Source organism: Chrysochloris asiatica, unplaced genomic scaffold (genome assembly GCF_000296735.1).
Source record: "Chrysochloris asiatica unplaced genomic scaffold, ChrAsi1.0 scaffold00108, whole genome shotgun sequence".
In the NCBI taxonomy this organism is placed as follows: domain Eukaryota; kingdom Metazoa; phylum Chordata; class Mammalia; order Afrosoricida; family Chrysochloridae; genus Chrysochloris; species Chrysochloris asiatica.
The window spans coordinates 2,770,006-2,794,011 of record NW_006408626.1 but is presented as its reverse complement, the minus strand read 5'-3'; the positions used below and the strand labels follow the sequence as shown (position 1 = coordinate 2,794,011).

General features: G+C 38.4%; 1 protein-coding gene and 1 pseudogene across 1 annotated transcript in view; one reads left to right on the top strand and one right to left on the bottom strand.

The window, feature by feature from the left end:
• LOC102834192 (calcium-activated potassium channel subunit beta-2-like) overlaps positions 1–24,006 on the top strand; it is a 508,673-nt gene that overhangs the window by 106,483 nt on the left and 378,184 nt on the right. The window lies entirely within an intron of this gene.
• LOC102811136 lies at positions 3,201–22,709 on the bottom strand (annotated as a pseudogene).

The window sequence follows — 24,006 nt, the reverse complement described above, 5'->3', positions numbered from 1 at the left end:
AAACCCTGAGACCAGAAGAACTAGATAGTGCCTAATTACCACTACCGAGTGCTCTGAAAGGAATCACATTAGAAGATCCTGGGTAGAGTGGGAGAAAAAGTGGAACAAAACTCAGAATCATAAAACAGACCAGGTTTACTGGTCAGATAGAGGCTAATGGAACCCTGAGACTAGGTCTCTTGGTCACCCTCTAGGTCCAATTTTCAGCCAATCAATAGACAGATCTCTAGAGGGAACAACCACACTAGTGAGGTATGCACACTATAGAATGGTTAACTATTTGAGATCCAAAGGGCAGCATTTTTCCAAGGACAAAATTCAGAAGTATTGAGAAAGAAGGAGGAATGAAAACAGGAAACACAGAGGACGTGGGGCGTGATCTTACCTTGAGGGTACTGCAGTCAGTGAGATGAAACGAAATGTATGATTTGCTGAATGTCAGACTGATGATCTGTTCAATGAACTGTCACCCAATTCACAATAAAAAGTTAAAAAATAATAAAGAAGAAAGGAAGCTCTAGAATAAAATTCTAAAAATGACAATATGATTTGAGGAATGGGCAAGGTAAAACCTCAAAAAGAAGACCAAAAATGTCAGACGGGCAATTAGACGTTCCCCAGAAATGAACAGAAGGAGGGGTATCCAGGAGAAGGGGAAGAGAAGACCAATAAAATAGGACAAAGGCATCCATTGATTCTAGAAATGAGGAGTGTTGTAATATTAAGGGAGGGCATTTCAGTTGAATTGTAAGAGAGGAAATTTGGTACAATACCAACACTGCATTAGGTGCAGGAGAAATTCTTTTGTGAACTGGAAATTCTACTGCTGATTATCCAGTGTAAGCATCTTAATTTTATGTCTGTGGACATTTGAAAATGTCATGTCTGTCAGGTAACAATCTCAAATGCCAGTAAATAAAACTGGTATTGCCTGTATTAGTCTGATAAGAAGAGTGCCTGTAGCACAGTTCAAAGACCTAGAGTAAGCTTAGTCACACTGAAGAAACAACTGCACTGTGGCAGCCATTTTCTAGAAGAGCTTAGCAGGCTAACTCAACAACAGCTCTGATCACTTCTTCCCTCTGAGGGGTTCTTTTGCTGATCTTTTTCTCTTCTCGCCTCATCCGCAGTGTATTAGTTTCCTGGGGCTGCCTTAACATAAAGTACCACTAACTGGGTGGCTTAAAACAACAAAAATTGATTGGTTCATGGTTCTGGGGGCTAAAAGTCTAAATTCAGGGTGTCAACAGGACCAACATTTCTCTGAAGGCTTTATAGAAAAATTCTTCCATGTCTCTCCTAACATCATTCATCTCCAGGCATTCCTTAGCTTACAGCTGCAGCATAACTCCATTTCTGCTTCTGTCTTTACATGATCTTGTCTCTGTGTGTCACTTCTCATGTTTAACAACCACCATTCTAAATGAATTAAGACCCACCCTACTCCAATATGTTGTTAAATGCCGTTGAGTCAGTTCTGATCGATAGCGTCTCTGTCTGTATAGGGTTTCCTAGGAGCAGCTGGTGAGCTTGAACCGCCAACCTTACAGTTCAAACCACCTTTGCAGTCTAGCACACTAACCCACAGTGCCATACCAGGACTCCTACTTTAGTATAACGTCATTGTAACTTGACTAATAACATTTTCAAAAGCCCTCTTGGGTGCTGTGGGATAAAGCACTGGACCCCAAGATCAGTTTGAACCACAGAGGTTCAACTCACCAGCTGCTCTTTGGAAACCCTGTACAGGGTTGCTATGAGTAGGAACCGACTCGATGGCACTGAACAACAGCAACATTTCTAAACAGGAGTCCAGCAGTGGTACAAAAGGGCTTACCAAAAAGTTGAAAGTTCAAGTCTACCTGAAGGCACCTTGGAAGAAAGGCCAGATGATGTACTTTAGGAAAAGTCAGTCATTGGAAACCCTACAGGGTGCAGTTCTGCTCTGACATATGTGTAGTCGCTATGAATTGAGTGGACTGGTGGCAGTTGTTAGCTGGTATTTCCAAACAAGGTCATGTTCACAGATAATAGGGGTTAAGACTTGAACATATTTTTAGGGGGACACAATTCGGTCCTCTACCTGTGCCTAGTCCTTTTCCCAAAGTCTTCCCCCTCTTAGACAAAACACATAGGAATGCTGTTTCTTGCTGAATTTAGCACTGTTTGCAGGTGAGAAACTGAGAAGAGAATACAAATATTGGACAGATATGCAACTGACGCAAAGTGTGAGAAACATGGGCTGAGACAGAAGTATGAAGCTGACTAGAAATATTATAAGCTTAGTTCCAAAATATGAATGGTAACATCACAAATGGATATTAACTGAATATCATTCGTTACAACAAACAGACACCGAAAGAAGGGTTAAGCCCAGGGAAAAACACTGTATAACCCACAACCATGAATATTTTATAGCAAGTAGCCAGCAGCACTTTAAAGTGTCTGAAATTCATATCACTTTCTCTTCATAACTGAAGTTCACTCTAGGATTTTAGTTTAAAAAATCGGGTCTAATTTTAAATGTTTTATGGATTTATAAAATGAATGATGGAAATATAATTCACAAGTTTGAACTGACAAGATTTGAAATCATTTTTAAATTCAGACTAACTCAGAAAATCTCATTTTAAGTGGTACCTGCTTTCATTTCCCTTACCAAATCTTCTATCTGATTTGCTAGTGTCTAATAACATTTATCTGAATAAATGTTATCTGTATTATTATATGAGAAAACCAAGAATCTGATCCTGATGCTAGCTATGTATTCTGACACATTAATTAATTGGATCCCTAAATTTCCTAGTAAATAAAACTACTCAATTTGATTAATCTTTAGGGTCCCAGCTAGCCAAAAAATTATACAAGCATGATACATAACCTCGTAAGTAATATAAAAGCCTATAACTAGCTCTGGTAGCGTAGTGGTTACGAATCGGGCTGCTAACATCAGGGTCAGCTGTTCCAAACTACCAGCTGTTCAGCAGGAGAAAGATGAGGCTTTCTGCTCCTGTAAAGATTTACAGCCTCGGAAACCCTGCACAGTGTCTCTATGAGTCAGAACCGACTGCACGGCATACAACAACAGCAATCTTAATGTTAATTAAGACTATGCGTTTGTGTGGGTTTTTTGTTTGTTGGTTTGTGTGTGTGTAAAGGTTTTTATTGGGGGGGGCGGGGGCGAGGGCACAGTGACCTGCTCAGTCTTTCTTGGCAGTCACTTTTCTCATACGGCCAGGACTTTGCTGAGCTCCTCTCGCTTCCTCTTGGCGCCAGTGTGTGTCCCCACCCTTTTCCTGATGATCTTGAGTGCCCACTTGTCCTTGGAGACCTTGAGCAGCTCAATAGCCCGGCGCTCATAAGGCGCAAAGCCACACACCTCCTGGATCATGTCCTGCAGGAACTTGGTGAGGCGCCCACAGCTGTGGCTGTGCCTCGGCTTGCTCACATTCTTGGTTACTTTGTGGCCCTTGTTGAGGCCAATGGCCATGGGGTAGCACACAGCCAAGGCTGCTTTTATTCAATGGCTGCTGTGGTGAAGGCAAGACTATGTTTCTTTTTTCTTTTTTTTTAATGTTTTATTGTGAATTATGTGATAGTTTACAGGAGAGAACGTTAGTTTTACATTCATGCTTATCGTATACCATTTCATTGCCATCCATGGTTACCATCCTCTCCATGCATCATCAACCAACCAAAGGGTACATCCTACAATCCTGCCACTTGCCCCCTCCCCCCACCCCCCATCAGCCCACAGTCCCTCTCCCTCTCTGGATCTCAAGTCCCCAGCTGCTCCATTTCTTCAAGTCATTGTCTCTGCCTCCATCTCAGGGATCGCTGCTTCTCTGGGTAGGGTCCTGCTCTCCTCTCTTCTCCTTTCATGGTCCCAGGGATCTCCGCTCCTAGACTGGAAAGTTAATCACTCCCCTCCTTGCCATAAAATGTCTACCTTTATAACTCTTAGAATCAGTCCTGATAACAATTATTCACCACTGTATCACAAGAGATCTCTCTACATTTCCTTTCATCAGTCCCACCTAAACAGATTGGATACTAAGTGGAGATTCTACCTTCCTCCACGCCCTCTGGGTCTAGGTTCCCTCTTGAAAGCTTGTAAACCAGTCACTTCTTGCCTATGTAGCCTCCCCATTTTGGATAGCTAGTGTCCAAGTTGCCCATCCCTGTCTACTCTGTGTATGAAGAGGGTGGGAATGATTCTTGCTGTAAAGATTTGTTCCCTCTTTGAGCTACTGCATCCATAGGTGTAGGTCAAGTTCATCAAATTGTATCAGATTACTCTTTTTTTTCGTCTTCTTTCTTCTTCTAGTTGAGTTCTGATCATCCAGTCATTGAAGCCAGGTCAAGTGGGTACTATCTGCAAGTGTGGGTGTTTTGTGCATATGCGCTCTCTTCTTATCAGCTGGATGCTTCACTCTCCTCTCCAGCCCTCCGTGGCTATAGTCAGTCTGCCTATATTGCTTTGTGTTTTTCCTGTCAGTCTTTCTTTCAAGAAGTATCTTCTGTTCTTCTAGCTGCTCCAGGCTGGTCTGCCTGTCCTTTCGAGAGGAAATTTCCCACCTCTGAAGATTCTGGATGCTGTTCAGGATTCCACTATAGTCTTATGTAATGCAGAGGCTCTGCATGAAGCCTCCTTCACTGGGCACGTTGTATCCCCATTTTAGGTATTCTAATCAGTTATAGGTAGAAGACGGACATACAAGCTTTCTATGGTGATATTTCTGGCTATTCCTTTCTCTCCCCTTCCATTGTTTATTATTTAATGTAATGCAAGGATAACCAAGATTCAAAAGACAACCAAGCATCTTAACATTATTTCCCCCCCTTTTCCCATTCCAACCATGTCTCAATCCCTGTGTCCCAGAGCCCTGTTGTTCTAAGGTTGTGCATGCATCATTATTTACCTCTGTCCCACCTAAACCATGCAAGCCTGCATAATTGTTCTCCCATTTGCTTAGTTCTTCCATTCCCCTCTTCCTTTTTGTATATTGCCCCCCTCTCCAGCACCCAAACTACCCTGTGTCTATTCCCTGCCCTATGCTCCACCTTTCCGTCCCTCCCTTCACCCCACCCCCCACATCCCAGCAACCAGCAAAGAATTCCCCCCTCCCCCCTTTAGTATGTGTTCTTTTTCTTAAGAGACTATGTTTCTTAAGCAGACAAAAGCTAAGACGTTATCTTATTCAGCTCACTGATCAAGGGAAAGAGACCTCACAGATTTAATGGCTTCCTTTGAGGCCCTGGGGTGGGGGTGGGGGTGGTCCTGGTGCGGTGCTGTGGGTTAATGCGCCAGACTGCAAAGCCATTTGAACTGCAAGTTCGGCAGTTCAAGCTCACCATTTGCTCCTTGGAAACCCTATATAGGGTCTATATGGGTTGGAACCAACTCAACGGCACTTAACAACAACAACAACTTGAGGTCCTGGGATGGTGCTGTGAGCTAATGTGCTGGACTGCAAAGTTGGTTTGAAACATAAGGTTGTTGTTGTTAAGTACCGTGGAGTTGGTTCCGACTCATAGTGACCCTGCACAGGGTCTCAGAGGCTGTAATTATTTACGGGAGCAGAAAGCCTCATCTTTCTCCCACAGAACAGCTGGTAGTTTTGAACTGCTGACCTTGAGGTTAGCAACCCGATTCGTATTTACCAGCTGCTTCTTAAAAACCCTATACAGGGTTACTTTGGGTGTCAAGGATCTTTTTAGGACCAGAACTAGAGTTAAGGACCAGACATAGTACTACAGATTTCCACTGTAGCATATGTCATTTGAAGAGAAGTGAAGATGACACTGATGACTGAACACAAGACATAGTGGTGAGTCAGGGTTAAGGAAAGGAACAAGGGAGTATCAAGACTTGTTAGAAGTATAATCTTTTAACTAAACTGGAAAGAATTAGAAATGCATAGAATGGATGAGAAGAAGAAAAGCAATATATTCCAGAAGTACATAATAATTAAAATAATAAAATAATCATAAGACAGGAAGGATTGTGGGTGGGATGTGCTATTGCTTATTTGAAACAAGAAAAAAGTTTTGTTTTTTAAGAAGTGTCTTCAAACCTCTGGTTGTAACAACCTGTGAACTTACTTATTCTGAAAGTACCCAAATTTCAGGACAACAGCGAGAGTTATGTATTTCTCAAAACTTTCTTCAAAGTTCATGTAGGAAATGGGTGTCAACACACACACACACACACACACACACACACTCATACTCATGAATTTATGTGTCTGGTTTACTTACTGGTTTATCAACAAATACTGAAGGCAACTCCTTAAGGAATCATTTATCATTTCTCAGATAAAAACTAGTCGATATTTAACAGGAGTTAAAAATGTCTTGTTTGCTTTGGAATCATATTAACATAGCCCTTTAAAACCCAATTTTCTTTAAAAGCTTTAATGAAAAGAGTAAATCAGTGTGCATGGTATCCACGTTCCCACTCAGCTGTAAAGAATGTCATTGCTGTGGTAATTCTAGGGTTCACTTTTAAATAAATTTTTTAATAAGGATATGGTAGGAGGCCCAAGCATAATGCAAATTATGAATCCATATGATTAATCACTCTAAACAAACACACACAAAAAAATACTTTAGGAGGAAATGAGAAAATTACAGATAGTCATGGGATGGGAAGACTCAGTAGGAGGTAAGAACAAAGTAGACTTGCGATAAGAAAATTAAATTCAAACTTCAAGAGAAAACAACCTACATTGCAAATAGAGCAAGAATGTAAGAGCATTTGATAGTTGCACTCATAGACTGATACAAGTTATTAGAGTCCAAGTTGAAATGCTCAAATTACCTCTTATGAGCTGAATTCACTCTTTAAAAGAACCATAAACTATATATGGAGTCCTATTATGGCACTATAGGGTAAGCACTGGATTGCTAAACACAAGATTGGCAGTTCAAACACATCAGCCGCTCCATGTGAGAAAGGTTTGTTGTTGTTAAGTGCCGTCGAGTCAGTTCTGACCCATAGCAACCCTGTACAGGATTTCCGAGGCTGTAAATCTTTATGGGAGCAGAAAGCCTCATCTGGTAGTTTCAAACTGCTGACCTTAAGGTTTGCAGCCCAATTTGTAACCACTACGCTATCAGAGCCTCAAAAATCCTCACAGGGTCACTATGAATTGGAATTGACAGTGGGTTTGCTTTGATTTTAAAGTATATATTGGTTGGCTCTGTACTGCCTATTTCATAGCTGGAAACATCGAAGGAGAATAAGCTTTCATGCTATTCTCTGGATTTATATAAAATAAATTGTGAATATTAATTATGAGACCTATATATCTCATTTTCCAACTCATTCCTTTTTCAGTAAGCCTGCCTTGAATGAATGGAGAGAGCAAAAAATCCATTTTTTCTTTAGACAGATTTTAGAACTATATAGATATCCATCTGTTTCACTGAAGAAAGGTGGTGTTCAACAGGGGAGGAAGAGATGTTTGTTTCATTTTTTTTTAAATTCTAAGATATTGGTGTTTTTTGAAGTAGTTTGTATGTGTGTGTTGTATTTAAAAAATAAAATAAAATAGAAATTATCTGGATTTCTGTTTTATAGAACTAATTTTTAGAATATTTGTTTCTAATTACATTTGGTAATTTTTTGAAAAAAATATTCTATTATTCTAAAGAAATATTTTTAATGATTTTAGAGAATTAAAGCAACTTTTAAAAAATAGAAGGGGCAAGTTTTCAAATCACCCAAAGAAAATTCATTATCCAGAAATAATCATCTTTGACATTAATAACACATTATTTCTGATACACTTCCATGCATATAGATCTATGGTGGTGGTGGTGGTGATGTTTATGTTCCCTGGAATCAGTTCTGACTCATAGTGACCCTGCACAGGGTTTTCTGAGCCTATAAATCTTTACAGAAGCAGAAAACCTCATCTTTCTCCCACGGAACAGCTAGTAGTTTCAAACTGCTGACCTTGAGGTTTGCAGCCTGACTTGTAATCACTATGCTACCAGAGTTATAGAAAAATAATATATAAATGGGTAGATAAATAAATAGATTTTGAGTAAACATTGAATTATTTTATTAATGAAATTTTAAGGAAAAATAATTTAATTTTACTTCTTATAGGCAACATAGGGGTAAAAATATTTTAATATTTTTTAAATATAGAATTAGAGTTCTGAAAGGTTAAATACATTACATATTATTTAAAAAAACAAATATTAGCACAAATAATACAACTTTTGGGCATGCTTTTGTGGGACTTTCCTTCTAGTCATTATGGTCACCATCATTAATCATTGTTAGAAATGATGACATCATTGGTAGCTCTGATTAAGTTTGAACCACCAAACTTCTGTTTAGTAGTGGAGTACTTTACCATTTGTGCTATCAAGAGTCTTCTACAGACAGTGAAAGAGTCATAACACCCCATGCTTACTGCCTGAATTCAAGACAGTAGTTCCCTAGGTTCTGTCCTCTTGGCTCTATAGTTGGTCTCACTCTTGAAACAGTGTGATGCCCAAGAAGTCACATACTATGCTAACGTTTTGTTTACATGAATTATTTCATTTTATACTCATAGCAACCTTTTACTCTGGGCACCATTGCTGTCTCTGTTTAATTGTTGTTGTTGTTGTCAGGTGTCATCGAGTCGGAACCGATTCATAGCGACCCCATGCACAGCAGAACCGCTGCCACACTTGAGTCCATCAATGATGCCACCTGGCCAATCCATCTCATTAGGGGTCTTCCTCTTTCTCTCTGACCCTCCACCTTACCCAGCATGACATCCTTCTCCAGCGACTGTTTCCGGACAATATGTCCAAAGTATGAGAGATGAAGCTTAGCCATCTTGGCCTCCAAGGAGCACTCTGGCTGCACTTCTTCCAAAACAGATCTATCGGTTCTGTTTAATAGGTGATAAAAAGAGGCTGCAATAGAAGGGGGAACAAGATGTAAACCCAAACCAAACATCTTGCCATCTAATAAAATCTGATTCATGGTCAACTCATGTGTTACAGAGTAGAACCACCACATAAGGTTTTCTTGGCAGTGACCTTTAAGTGCAGTGCAAACTTTTAGTGTCATCCAGGGATCTTAGAGCAAGATGTACAGCAATTCAAACCCAGGCCATCTAACCATAGCACAAACATGAATTTTAATAAAGAATGATGCTCTCCTAAAGCTCACCATATAGCTGCTGCGTGGAAACCCTATATAGGGTTGCTATGGGTCATAACTGACTCAATGGCACTTAACAACAACAACAACAACAACAACAAAATGCTTCTCTGACTTCACCCTGAAAGGTCTACCTTGAAAACCTAATGGATACATATGGGTCACCATGAGTCAGAATAAACTAATTGACAGATAGAGGTTTGGTTTATTGCATTTCACTTTCTGTAATGTTTCCTCACTTATAACTCACAAGTGAGGAACAAGAGGTTGAGAAATAAAGAGGTGTAAGAGAAGATAATCTACCTGAATTACAAAAATTACAGAAAGATAATCAGAAAGATTTGGGGGGGGGGGGGGGGGGAATCTCCATATCCCTGCTATTTTCTGACCATCCTACTGGTTTTATAGCCTTTCCCTTACATATTTTGTTTTGTCTGAATTTGGTCTTAAAAAAAGAGGAAAGACAGAGAAGGAAATCCATGGATTTGAGTTGTGATGCCTCTACTGCAATGTTGGCTTGAACTACAAGGTCGGCAGTTCAAATCCACCAGCTGCTCCTAGGAAACACTGTACAGGGTTGCTATGAGTTGGAACTGACTCCATGGCACTTAACAACAACAACAAATAAATGGACCTTTAATATCTATGCCAAGGTCTCTTACTTATGTTATTTTCTTTAGCTGTTATGACAAGATAAGAATTACTATTCCTACTATAAAAATAAGGTAGTCCTTATTTTTAAGGTGTGGTGCTGTAGGATAAGCACTGGACTGAAAGGTTGGTTTGAACTGCAAGGTTAATAGTTCACACTCACCAGTGGCTCCTTGGAAACCCCATATAGGTTCAGTAAAGCATTTCTTGGATAGGTATAGTTCTTGGATAATTTTTACCAAGTCTAAGTGGCCCAAGATCAGGCAGAGTTTCGTTCTGTTGTGCGTAGGGTTGCTATGAGTAGGTACCAACTCAATGGTACCTAACAACAACAACAAGTGTCTGCCATGTGCGATTGAGATCTTTTATTTTTTTGGATTTATGCCCCATAATACCTTTTAGGGCAAGAGAGAAGAAACATATAAGAGCATCCCCAATATGTTCATTATATGCTTCATCTGAGAGCAGATAAATTGTTTTCTGGTAAGCTAAAAAAAATAATGATCATCATTTATTGAACATCTATTGTATCCTAGGTATTTTTGTGAATGCTTTAATATATGTCTCATCTAATAGTCACAAAAACCCTAGAAGATAGGCATTTTCATTGCCTCATTTTATTAATAAAGAAATGAGACAATAGGAGAATGGTTACATATTGTCTACTCTACCACCACCACACTTGATTAGTATATAGACTTTAAAATGTTTTAAATATGTTTTTATCTTTTACATGCAATTATGAAGAGAAATATACACTTAATCATGCATATTTCTCAAATTCTACATGTACAACTGGAACAAATCACATCAAAATGCTAGATTAGGCAATAGATTATGGATCATTAAAAATAATTTTATATATGTATTATATTTATAATAAAAATAGCCACACCTTTTAAATTTATAATTATTTTTTAAAGAGACAGTTATATACAGAAAAGACAATCAAAGAGATATGGTATTTTAAGACCTTGGGATGGTTTCGTGGAAGAGATGGCATATGATACAGATAGTATTTATTGAGGTCAACATTGAAAGTAAAACAGAAAGAGGAATGCATTTCAGTCAGAGAAAAGGAGAGCAAAAGGGTACAGGCCAAAATGTATAAAATGAGTCCAAGAAAGCGAAATTACTAAGTGTCTGGAACATGTGAAGATAAGTTGTGAAAGAAAAGACCAAAAGCAGATTGAAGTCAGGTTGTAAATGCCATTGAATGTTTGATTTTTGGAGCTCATTTGATAGTCAGTGACAATTTTTAAATTTTTTTAGAGATCAAATGATCAAAAGAATTACTTAGGAGCCTTAATCTGCCAGGAATATGCACAATGAGTTAGAAGATGTAAGAAAGTACAGAGAAAGAGAATAATTATGAAGTGATTGGAATAATTCAGGCCTGAGATAATAAGGCCCACATTAGTGTAGCAGTGGAAATGACAAGGGAGGAACAGAGAGAGAAGTTCCCCTCCCTACCTTTGCAGCAGCGCCCCCTCCCAGTCCAATCCCTCTCACTCCATCCATTTCAATTATACTAGCTTCCTCTTTATACCTGAAAGGAGCTAATCTCCTTCTTGTCTTAGGGTCTCTACACACACTGTTTCTCCTATCCTTCCCCCTCCATCACCCATGTTTATTATTCATTCTTCAGGTCTCAGTTTAAACATCTCTTTTGCTTGCTCTTCTCACATTATCTCAGCTAGGTCTTCCTGTTTTATTCCCTTAATCCTGTGCATGTTCTTTATTGCACCTGTCATCATCAACAACTAATAAGTAACATTTAGTATACATTTGTAAGACTGTATTGAGTGCTGTATTGCAAGTATTATTTCATTTATTCTCAAAATGAATAGATTTGATGACCAAGAGCTTGGTTTGGTATTTAATTCCAAGAAGTTATACACTGTTTTCTAGAAAAAGGAACTGAAGAATAGAGAGGCTAGTTACCAATGGAGCTCAGGAGTGACTGCACACTCATCCACCTGGATAAACCCTGTCAGGTTGGGAAGGTAGTTTGATATATTGATGATCAGCATGAATTTGAGATGTAGAGTCAGGCTTCTTGAGTTTGGCTTCTAGAGCGTGGCTCTGCTACCAACTTCCGGGCAAGTTGTTTAACCTCTCTCTGTACTTCAGTTATCTAATTTGTAAAATTGGATGATATACTATTGTCTGTCTCTTAGCATTGTTCTGAGGATTAAATGAGGTACCTTTAAAGGCTTAGAACAAGACTGGCACATAGTAAGTGTAATGTAATATCTGCAAATGATTATTATGGGTGTTATCATTTGATTAAAGTCTGCCTCCACTTCTACTTGGTAAGAGCAGAGTCTGTGCCTTAGGGTAGGGGAGGTGTTTACTACTCTACTGCCAATGCCTAACAAGAATCTGGACACTGTAGGTGCTTGGTAAATATTTGAACAAATAAATGAACACATGAAAAGCTGAGTTCAGAGAGATTACTGCCTAACACCACCATCATGCACAGAACACTGTAAAATTTATCATGCTGGTTTCATTATTCTTTTATATAATTCTCACTATAAACTCAAAAAAGTTTTTATTAGTTTCCTAGGGGTGGTACTACAAAATTCCAGACGCTTAAAAGAGGAATTTATTGTCTGATAGTTCTTTAGGATAGAAGTCTGAAAGCAAGGTGTCAGTGAGACCACGCTCTCTTTGAAGGTTCTAGGGGAAGATACTTTCTTGTATTCCTGAAATTTCTGGTGATTTCTAGCAATTCTTGCCATCCCTTGACTTGTAAATGCATTATTTCAATGTCTACCTACATTTTCACATGGCAGTTTTCCTGCTGTGTCTCTGTTTCTTTTTTTCTGTTTTATCATGATGCCTTTTGGATTTGATTAGGGCCTACTCCAGTATGACCTTCTATTAACAAATAGCAGTTTCAAAGACCCTATTTCCAAACAAGGTCACATTCATTAGTATAAAATCCAAACTCAATGCCATCAAGTCAATTCTGACTCACAGCAACCCTGTAGTTCAGAATGAAAATAGATTTTAGGGATGGGGGTACAATTCAGCCCATAATTGAGGTAGGGGATAAGCTATTATTCACATCTTACTTTTGAGAATATTGTGACTCAGAAAAATGTGTTTGCTGAAGGCTATATAACTAAAAACAAAGCCCAAAGAGGAATTTAGTCCTCTGCCTGTCCAAGGCCACACAATTCCTTAATGGTAATCCAGAAGAGTTACTGAACCAATCACCATCATTCCCCATACTCCCTGAAATTGACTCAGGTCTGAGCTCTTGATATTGCTAAGATTCCTGACAACCTCTCTAATTGCTGCTTTAGCTTTGCTAGGTAGCCACCTTAGGATCATCTGCTGGTCTCTCCTATTTCAAGCACACTTTAGGGACCTCACTGCCCACCCCAAATCTGAGCACAGCATCAAAGACCCAGTTTGACACCAACCATGTGTGCTTTAATTGGATCGTGACAAGGCAGGACACTGATGTTTTCACAGATGGATGTGAGAAGAACTTGAGTTAGTTAACTAGGTTTCAAGCGTAGTTAAGGAGGAGAATGGTGATCACATTAACAGAAATAGTATAGGAATAGTTGGTTTAAAGGAAGATAGAATCCGTTCAATATTAGTCATTTCTCATTTGGTAGGTCAGTAAAGACTAAATCAATAGTGTATAGCCAGCAATTAGAAATGGGAATAGCAACCAGGATAGACGTCAAGATATATCTGTAAGAATCATCTATGCAAAAGGGAAGTTTAGAGACAGAACCCAAATCCTGTGCAATGTCATTTAGTGCTCCCTGGTGTTCTGGCATTCATTAGAGACATCAGGGAGAATCTAGTTGTCTAGTCTTGGGGCCTCATACTCTCTTTCAAACAACATAAGATCACACCAATCTGTTTTATGTTACTTTGCAATGTTTGAATTGATTTGACAAAACATTTTGCAGCTCAAAAAAATAAATAAATAAACATGTTTGAAGTACTGATTTTCTTCTTCCCTGTCTTATGACCAATGCCTCTTATAGCCCATCTGCCCTCACATAGATAGATGGCTGGGAGAAATTGTTAAGCTGAATTTTAGTTCTGATAGTGAACAAGTACTTAGCACAAGGGACTCTTCCTCAATCATATTCAGGTGACATGTGTGATTTCGAAAATATTTTGATGTTCTAGTCTGATTAAAGTTCAATGGATCATGGTTCAAACTGGCTCACTAGGGTTTAATGAAAAGAAAAACAACAGCTTTGTTTCATTTCTCAGTTCAGTAGAATATAAAAATAATAGTTTGTATTTGATTTTGGGTTCCTCAAATTTATATTATTTGTTCCAGGTTTTGGTTCATGGTTTGCTTCTGTATCAACCTCTTTTAGGAAAACTGCGCTATAAAAATTGACTAGTAACTATTGGTTTCCCAGACCTCAATCTAAAATTACATGCCACAACATCCCTGATGTTATGAGGTAAACCCCAGAGAACCCTTTCCCTGAGTGCTGAATATATTAAAACCAATATCGGAGGGAGACTACTTGCTCAGTATCTCTCTTCAGAGAAAATCCCAGATCCCAGAATATCACAAGGACATTAATATCACAGAGAAAAAATTATATCAGAAATGGTTACTCACTTCAGAGTCTCAAGTTTAACATGGATCAACACCTGTTTATCAGTTCTGCCCTGGTCAAATGCCATCGTTAGCTAACCCATGGTCTGTCAATCACAGAAAACATGAGCAAGACCATGGCAAATTTAAACTGCCACAAGCATTCATGTAAGGGTGGATCCCAGGTTTTCTTTAATTACGTCTGAGAGAATAAAAAGAACTACTTACAGTTATCAATTTCTTTTTACCACTTGATGGTTGAGCAATTCATGAACTCATGAAGTCCATGAGAAACTCAATTTAAAAAAAAGTTTCTCATTATAATATTGACTCTTTGAAAACACATGACTTCATGTTTGTAACTCCAAAACATCTGTACTAAGGAAAATGGAATAAACACTATGGAATAGATGTAATATTGCCTAGAGTCGAGTTTCTTCATTTCAAACCTGTTCATTAAGACAACATATTATCTAAGGTAATCCATTTGATCCCTACAATATTAATTCCCATAATATCTTGAATTTGGCGACTCTTAGAATAACAAAAAGTACTTTTTGCTTTTAAGTTCACACCAATAGCTCTATCAGAAAGACAAGCAACAGAGATTGCCACAAACTATGACTGTGTATTATTTCAAGGATCTGGTTCAGTGCAAAATAGGGGAGAGAATGAGGACAGGCCTCAGTTAAAATCTCAGCTGTCACCTATTTGGCAGATAGACTTGATCAATTACTTATCTTTTCTAAGCTTGTTTCCTCCTCTGCAAAATGGATATTTATGCCTTATAGACCCCAGGATATAAAATGTAATCAATATACATTTGTTCATTTTCTTGCTTTTCTCAGATAAATATGGGACCATTTTTTTCATGTCACTTCAAATGTAACAACTTCAGAAGGTTAAACCTTGATATGGCCCATACTGTGAAGTGAAACTTAATCCAATCACAAATATTAGAGTTTGGAAGACATCCCTCCATCTTATGGAATAGATCATAAAATAATCCAACAGACAGATGATTTAAAAAAAAATTAGTCAGAAAAATATTTCAATAGATGTCCTACTGAAGGATAGCTTCAGAAAGCTCTGGAACCTGCCATCCCACTGAGAACAATGGAAAACAGTAGGAAATTTCTGTGAACTTTTGTTGTGGATATTAACTTGCACTTTTTAGGAGATCTTGCCAGAAAAAAAAAAAAAAAAATTAAAGGGCACATAGAGTCTAAATTTGAACACCAGTTCTAACACTGATAAGCATCAGACCTAAGCAACTTATTTAGTATTTATGTATATTGTTTTCTCACCTCTAAAATGAAGATTATCTTGCTGTCTCTTTTACAGTGTTATAAAGAGGATAAATAAGACAATGTAAGTGCTGAGTAAATTGCTCTCTAAAGGGCCTGGCACATAGTTATCAACCCCAAATCCAATCCACTCCTATCAAGTTGATTTAGACTCATAGCAATCCTCTAAGACAGAGTACAGCTATTTGCTGCGATTTCTGAGGCTGTGAATTTTCATGGTAGCAAATAGCTTAATCTTTGTCTCATGCAGCCGTTGATAGGTTTGAACCCACTAAGGTTAACTGCCCAACATTTAGTCCACTATACCACCAGGGTTCTTGGCACATGGTAAGCATTCAATAGATAATTGATACGATAACCATTTCATCTTATACTAGCTAATGATGAAATCTGAGATCATCAAAGCAATTTATAAGAATAAATTGTCTCCTTTATACTATAATAGTACTAATAATGCTATTTTATTTGATTCATTGAGGTTTAAGGACTTGATTTAATTAAGTTATTTATAAACTTGTATATTTATTTTATTCTCTATTAAAAACCTAAGCTTCTGCAGTGATGAGAAAGAAAAATGAAATTCTTAGTGTTAACTAATCACAGTCCTTATCTTTTAATTACCTGTTAATATTTCCTTTATATGTACAACTACCAAGAAAACAATAAGACCAATGTATATTATATTATTCAATTCATTTTGCCTTTGAAACTAGAGTCTGACATGATTGTATGGCTTTGAATATGCAGTTAGGGAATTAATATATCGAAAGAAATCATTTTATGTCCAGTAAAGAGTCTCATTACTAGGCTAATACTTGAGACCCCAAATCCCTTGTCCTTTTGTAAAGAACTTTCTAATTTGTTCTTCTCAATGCATCAGAAAAGTATATCTCATTTTTTCTTACTTTTAGAATACCATTCTACAGCAAACAACTTCTCCAAATGTTCAACTATCACTTCAACTGTCTCCTTACAAACCTTTTGTTAATTTTCTCTCATCGCAGTGACCATTTGATTTATGGTCACAGGTGGAAAAGAGCCAACTCTCCACTGCTGATTATGCTGCTTTATCTGCACCGTACCTTATGAGCCATTACAACTCTGATTATGCTAATCTAACAACATTGTATTTGAATAAGTTGTTGCTTCCCAGACTATGAAGCATATAGTCTGAAAAAAGCATCCAGTGCCATTAAGTATTCTGCTCTCATATTTCAGTCACTGATTTTCCAAAGAGCCAAGAATATAAATTTTGAAAGAAACATGACTATCCAGAAAAATGCTAAACAGACCCGCTATAAATGTATAGAAGAAACTAGTGTGACTCAACAATGCTAAGTGCAAATTAACCACCTGGTCCAGTTTTGGGAAAATGATTTAGTATTAAACTATATATGATTTTGCTCCATAATTTCAAATTATACTCACAACTATACTTCTAATGTAAATGATTGTAGAGCTAGGTTACTATGGGTTTCAGACAGGAACTCTTCCCTCATCTTGCCCCACCCCTTCTTCTCAGCACACACCTCTTAGTTTCTGTTCCAAAGTTTAAAGCTGAAAGGAGGATTGAACTAGAGGAGTCAAGAGCACTTGGCTTTCTCTCATGAATACCAGGTCCTATTCCCATTTGAGAGACCAGTCACTGGAGAAGGATATCATGTTTGGAAAGGTGGAGGGTCAGAGAAAAAGAGGAAGACCCCCAATGAGATGGATTGGCAGCATTGATGGACTCAAGCGTGGCAACAGTAGTGAGGGTGGCCCTGGATCAGGCAGTGTTTGGTTCTGCTGTGTATAGGGTCGCTATGAGTCGGTACCGACTCGATGGCACCTAACAACAACATTTCCATTTGATTTTGTAAATAAATGTTTCTTGTAAAGGAATCCTATGCAAAGAAAAGTAATGATTCTGGTTTCCACCAATTAAAGTGCATTTAATTTGTCATTTAACTTCCTAAAATGCAAAACATGAACCAGAGAATAAATGTAGCCAAAATGCTGGAGGGGTAGGCATCATTTCTGAGATTAGAGAATGAGGTTTGATTATTGTAATCTAGCAATATTCTTTGTGAATTACAGTCTAAAACTATAGAGAAATTTGGGGGCTTTTTTTTTTTTAGTAAATGCCCAGTTCAGGTTATGATTCAAATGAATTGAAGAATCATTTTTGGGAAATGAACTGCAAAAGATCTACTAGAGGCACATAATAGACACCACATGGGAGACCATTTCCTGGCTTTGGTAATAATGATACTATATAGCCTCCTGAGATATGAAAAGGGGAAAATCATTCTAGAAAAAGGGAGATGTTCAAATGCTTAAGTCTTTTTTAAAATGCTGATTGAGTTGCCCTGGAGTGAATACTTGTCAACTTCAGTTATTTTATAGTATTATATGCAATTATATTTATATCTAAGAAAATACACCCAGTTTCAAATTGCTTATGGTCCAAGAATATGGACTACTCTTAATGTAAGATCTTTGTAAGTAGTCCATATGTAAACACCTTCTCCTGACATTATCTTAACAATACAATATGCACTTATCTAATGCAAATGCATTTAATGTATTTAATTAATATTTTCATTCTAATCACTTTCTTTCTCTAAAATGTTAAATTTTTCCTCATTTTCTCAAATATAAATCCAAACTTTTAATTCCAGGCCCCAGTTAACTTTCCAAACATTTTCAATATTTAACTTCCTTCCTGCATTTTTAATTCCAGATATATTAAGTTATCTGTTTTCCCTATTGAGTCGGTTCTGACTCATAGCGACTCTATATGGAGTTTCCAAGTAACAGCTCATGAGTTTGAACTGCTGGCCTTCTGGTTCAAAACAACCATACAGTCCAGTGCTTATCCTACTCTGTACATCTATTCATACTCCTTTCTCTCACTAGATCTGATATTCTGTCATAAATGGCGAATACTATGATGTAGAGCAGACAAGGATGACTGAAAGCAAATTTTTAAGGAAAAGTAACAGGCTCAGATGAACCAGTCATCCTTGTCTGCTCTACATCATAGTTACGAATCGGACTGCTAACCGCAAGGTCAGCAGTTCAAAACTACCATTTGTTCCGTGGGAGAAAGATGATGCTTTCTGCTCCTGTAAAGATTTATAGCCTCGGAAATCCTGTGCAGGGTCACTATGAGTCAGAACCAACTCCACGGTACTTAACAACAATAATGTGGACTAAAGGGCCAATTCTGCATTAGAAACCACAGAAATCTGTGCATGTGGATAATGGTTTTGAGTAATCTAGAAAGATAGGATAATCTTTAGTGTACTTCCTTCATTTCCAGGCATTATCAACAAGTTAGTCTAAATTAAAATGTGTGTTTGGGACACAAAATCATCTACAAAATAAGTGCACTAGACCCCTTTCACAAAAAGCTTGCCATCCTCAAGCACCTGCTCTAAAAGAATTCTTGAACCACCATTAATGCCAATATCATAGGCTATTATTAAGATCAGTTTACTATGGGAATGGAGAGAATGACCTCTTCCAAAGTCCTTGACACACTGTCACCAGGACCACAACTAGGCTTGGTTTGGGACTGGAATAACACAAATTCTTTATAAAAACAGTTCTAACAGATTTTGATTTCTATAACTACATGAGTACAATGAACTCCAGATACCAGTTCATGGTATGTTCAAGGAAGTGAAAAGCTAACAGAGGCCATAACACTGCCTCTATCCTTCTCCTTTGCTTCTTTTTCCTGTATCTACCTTCCCAGAGGGGGAGCATGGTGGCTCCATACGATAGCATGGGATTGTAAACCACAGGGTCTGTGGTTCAGCCCTCCAGCTGCTCTGTGGGAGAAAGATGAGGCTTTCTGTTCCCACAAAGATTTAAAGCCTTGGAAACCATGCACAGGGTTGCTATGAGTTGAAACTGACTTGACAGTGCTTAACAACAGCAACCTTCCCAGATACAACACAAAAGTCACTGTGTATATCAGTAAGTACAAATTAATGTCGGGGTGTGAATCTGAGTGTCAGCTCGGTCAAGAAAAATGTTCCAGTAGTGGGCTCTGCTTAAGATGGCTAGAAAGGCTAGAATGGTTTTTAGAACAAAATTCATCAAAGCCTAGCCAAATTCAGTGTTTTAATATATAAGTTTTAGTGTTTGAAGATCTGGAAAACTGTATTTATATACAACACCTTCTTTGGTAATGTTCAATATATAAGACATTATTTTCAAGCAAAAACAAGCCAAAAAACTCAATACGACTACACAGCATCATTAATACAGATGAGATATTTCCACCATCTTCTGATGGTAGCTTAACTCTCAAAAAGACTCAGATAACTGAACTTCAAGAAAAGTTGAGACCCTTTCTATTCTTCTTACCACGGTCCTTGGAGGTGAAAATTACTTCTCAGTCTCTGCTCAACCCTCTTGGCTGTCATCCCAGTTCAGTGTCATTCCTCTCTCTGTGTTTGATAAACCTCACAGTACCTCCTGAAATGTCTGGTAAAGATGTCTGTTACAGTGGTGCTTCCTGTCTAACACAGGCCAAAAAGGGGCTGCTGCGGTATTAGTGTTGTCAATCACAGCCGTATTGAAAGGATGGGCTGGGGAGCCAAGCTTCTTAGATAGAGGAACCTGGATGAATTTTATTCCAAAATCCACCACAAACTGACAAAACTATACAGCAGCTACCTATCCAGTTGCCACTCTTTGACTCCCTTTTTGTTATTCAGATTTAGGCATAAATAGCATGTGGTAGACATCAGATAGATGAATGGATGAATAGAAAGATGGGTGGATATGTAGACGGATGGATAATAGTTCTCTCACTAATGAGAAAGGGATATTCAAATGTCAGGCGTGTTATTTGCTGGAATTCACATTAAAGGTTTTGGTAAGGAAAGATGGAACTAAAGCTACTGACTAAAATTCAGCCAATAAATTGCAGCTTGCTTGCCATTCTTTTGGGTAGCTAATTTGGACTTTACTAGTTTTACCTCTTAGGAACTCTGGTAGGTAGTGGTTACAACTGGCTGCTAACCTCACAGCCTTCAGTTTGAAACTACCAGCTGTTCTGCAGGAGAAAGATGAGGCTTTCTGCTCTCGTAAAGATTTACAGCCTCAGAAACCCTGTACAGGTTCGCTATGAGTCGGTACCTATTCCACGGCACATAACAACAACAGTATTACCTCTTAAGGCACATTGGTAGCTTAGTGGATTATGAGCTGGACTACTAATGGCAAGGTCAGCAGTTTGAATCTATCAGAGGAAGATTCTGCTCTGCGTGAGAAAGATGAGGCTCTTTGCTCCTGCAAGGCACTGTAGGATCAGAACCAACTCAGTGGCACACAAGCACCACAACCAGGATTAACTCTTAAACAACACAAGAATCCCAAGCATAATGGATCAAGGTAGTAACTCATATATAGAAAACAGCAGGTCTAATCACAGCCTATGTCATGCATGGTTCAGTTTGAACTACAAAGTCAGTGGTTCAAACTCAACAGTGGCTCCTTGGAAACCCTAAACAGGGTCACTATAAGTTGGAACAAACTCAACAGTACTTAACAACAACAACAACAAAATGTTTTCAGTTAAAATAAAAATATATCCTATTTCTTTTGCAACATGGTGACAGCGAAACAGGTTTAGAAACAGTTAAACTGAAATCATGAATTATCCTGCATCATGTGGGAGGCAAAACCACGTCATCCTGATGTTTTTAATTTAATTTTATTTTTTGAAAAAGACATAGCATGAAACATGTGCATCTCAACATAGAATCTCAACACACAGTACCTTATCTAACTGTTCAGTGTGTCCTTCCACCTTATCTCAACAGTAAACAGTCATACTGCAACACAGGTATGCCTAGTTCAAGGGAAGAAAGAGCATGTGGTATGCTTTTAAATCCATTAAATCAAACTAAGACTCAGTTGATTTGATGGTGCAAACATCAAATTGTTGTTGTTGTGAAGTGCCATCGAGTCAGCTCCGACCTGTAGCGACCCTGTATAGGATTTCCAAGTAGCAGCTGGTGAGCTTGAAGGCTCCTTCAAAGGTTGCCATCTGTCTGAGCTGAGATATTAAGAAGAAATACTTCAGAAGGTGTAAGGGGAGCAAACTGAGATTGAATTTATGAACTGTCTATTAACCTGCAAACCTTTGTTTGCTTGGATGAAATCACTCAGTGAAGAAGAGGGCCTTTGTGGAGAAAAGTGATGCTCTGATCTGACCTGGAGAGGAAACAGGAAGCATGGAGGTAATGGGAGGTGCAGTGGCACATGGCACTGGACCTTGGTGCATAGTCTGGGCCCAATGAAGAGGAAAAGTCCCTCTCCCTCTACCTCATGTGTCATGTAGAAAGATGCTGGAACCATGTCGACCAGAAGGACTGTAGTTCTGTTGGGCTATATGAATTTTCAACTTTGGAACATAACTAGAGACAGCACCCTAGATAAGGCAGTGCTTTTGTACAATAGAAGCCTGGAGGGATACAAGCATTCATTGCCTGTTGACTCAGACTGGATTAAGTGCTCAACAGGCCTGGAGACTAGTCAAAACTCCTGCTAGGGAGAAGGAACTTCAGCAGTCTTCTTGAACAGATGAGCTACATTTTAGCAAAATTTGAGTAAAAAATATGGATGTGTTGTCTTCCCTTCTGGAATTTTTGGCTTACTAAGACATATCTTCAATTCAAATGGAATTTGGCTTCCCAGTAACTACAATATCTCTTACATGGGTGAGTTTACACAAACACATATACACACACATACAAACAAATGAACAAATCACATCTCCTCAATGGGTTCATACAGAGGAAGAAGTTAGAGCTATTTTAGATGCAGTTTGAATGGAATGGACCTGGAAGACTCCATTTACCTGGTTTCGAGAAATGAATGGAAGGTTCTCAGCCAGTATCACTTGGCATCCTGCAGTGTTCTTCAAGTCAGTGACATCACTCACAGCTGAGCGCTGCCCAGGATCCTGGGTCAGCATCCCTGTTCCTTTTCAGCTAAGCTGTCTGGTCAAGTCAAAGTGCTAACAAATTCTAAACCCAGGTACACATTCTGTGTCTTTTTCAGATAACCTGAATCTTTCTATCCCACATCTTTATGAAAATTTAAAAATACATATTTAGGCATAAAATTAACTTTCAGTTTGTTATCATTATAAAAACCACTGCCTGGTAAACGATAAATTATTACTTAATTTCAATACTTTGGTTATTGCTCATTCCCTACTAAGTTAGAGTCATCAATACCCTAAACACAATAGCTATGTGGTGTTTTATCATTTCTTTACCATTACTGTTCTTGGGGACCAAGAAAGGATATTCTACTTATGCACTGCACACTGAATATGGATTGTTCATTTTTACCAAAACTAAGCAATTTTGGATGTCAGATTTAAAATTAGATACAAATAAATAAATAATTGAACATCTGGTGTGATAGGAATTTGTGACTTAGATCTGACAGTAAATCGGTATCTCTTCTTTCACATTCTTCAACCTCAACTCATGGATTTTTTTATTATTATTATTTCATGAAAGTGACCAAGGTACAATTCAGGTCAGAAACAACTCAAGATGCAGCAGTTCTCTGGTTAGGAATGCCTCTTCTCTGCCAGTCAGATATACCTCCCTCTTGTCTTCAACCTTTAACCCATGTGGTCCCTTGACCTCTGGCCTTCTCAGGCAAATATTACAAAGGTCTTCTAGCCAGTCTGTAAATGTCCAAAGGGTACATTCTGAAAGCCAGTCTCCTGCCTGTAGGCACTCATCTGTATTCCTTCAAGGGCCAGGAAGATGAAAGCTGTTCTGTCTTTCCATACTTCCACCTCTGCTGCCAATGCTTTTCCAGGTAGGGATCTTACACTCTGCTTAGAGCTCTTCTTACTTGATGGCCCTGGGATTATGTTACTAACCAATCTCAGCATTAGAATTCCATAAACCATATTTGCATGGTCCTACATAGTCCTACCCAATTATTTAAGGAGCTCTGGTAGCGAACCTTAAGGTCAGCAGTTCGAAACTACCAGCTGTTACACAGTAGAAAGATGAGGCTTACTGCTCCCGTAAAGATTTACAGCCTCAGAAACCTTGTACAAGGTCGCTATGAGTTGGAAACGACTCCACGACACATAACAACAACAAGCCCAGTTATTTGGAATCCTGGTGTGGCGCTGTGGGTTAATGCACCAGACTGCAAAACCATTTGACCTACAAGGTTGGTGGTTCAAGCTCACCAGTCACTCCTTGGAAACCCTATACATGGTTGCTATGGGTCGGAAC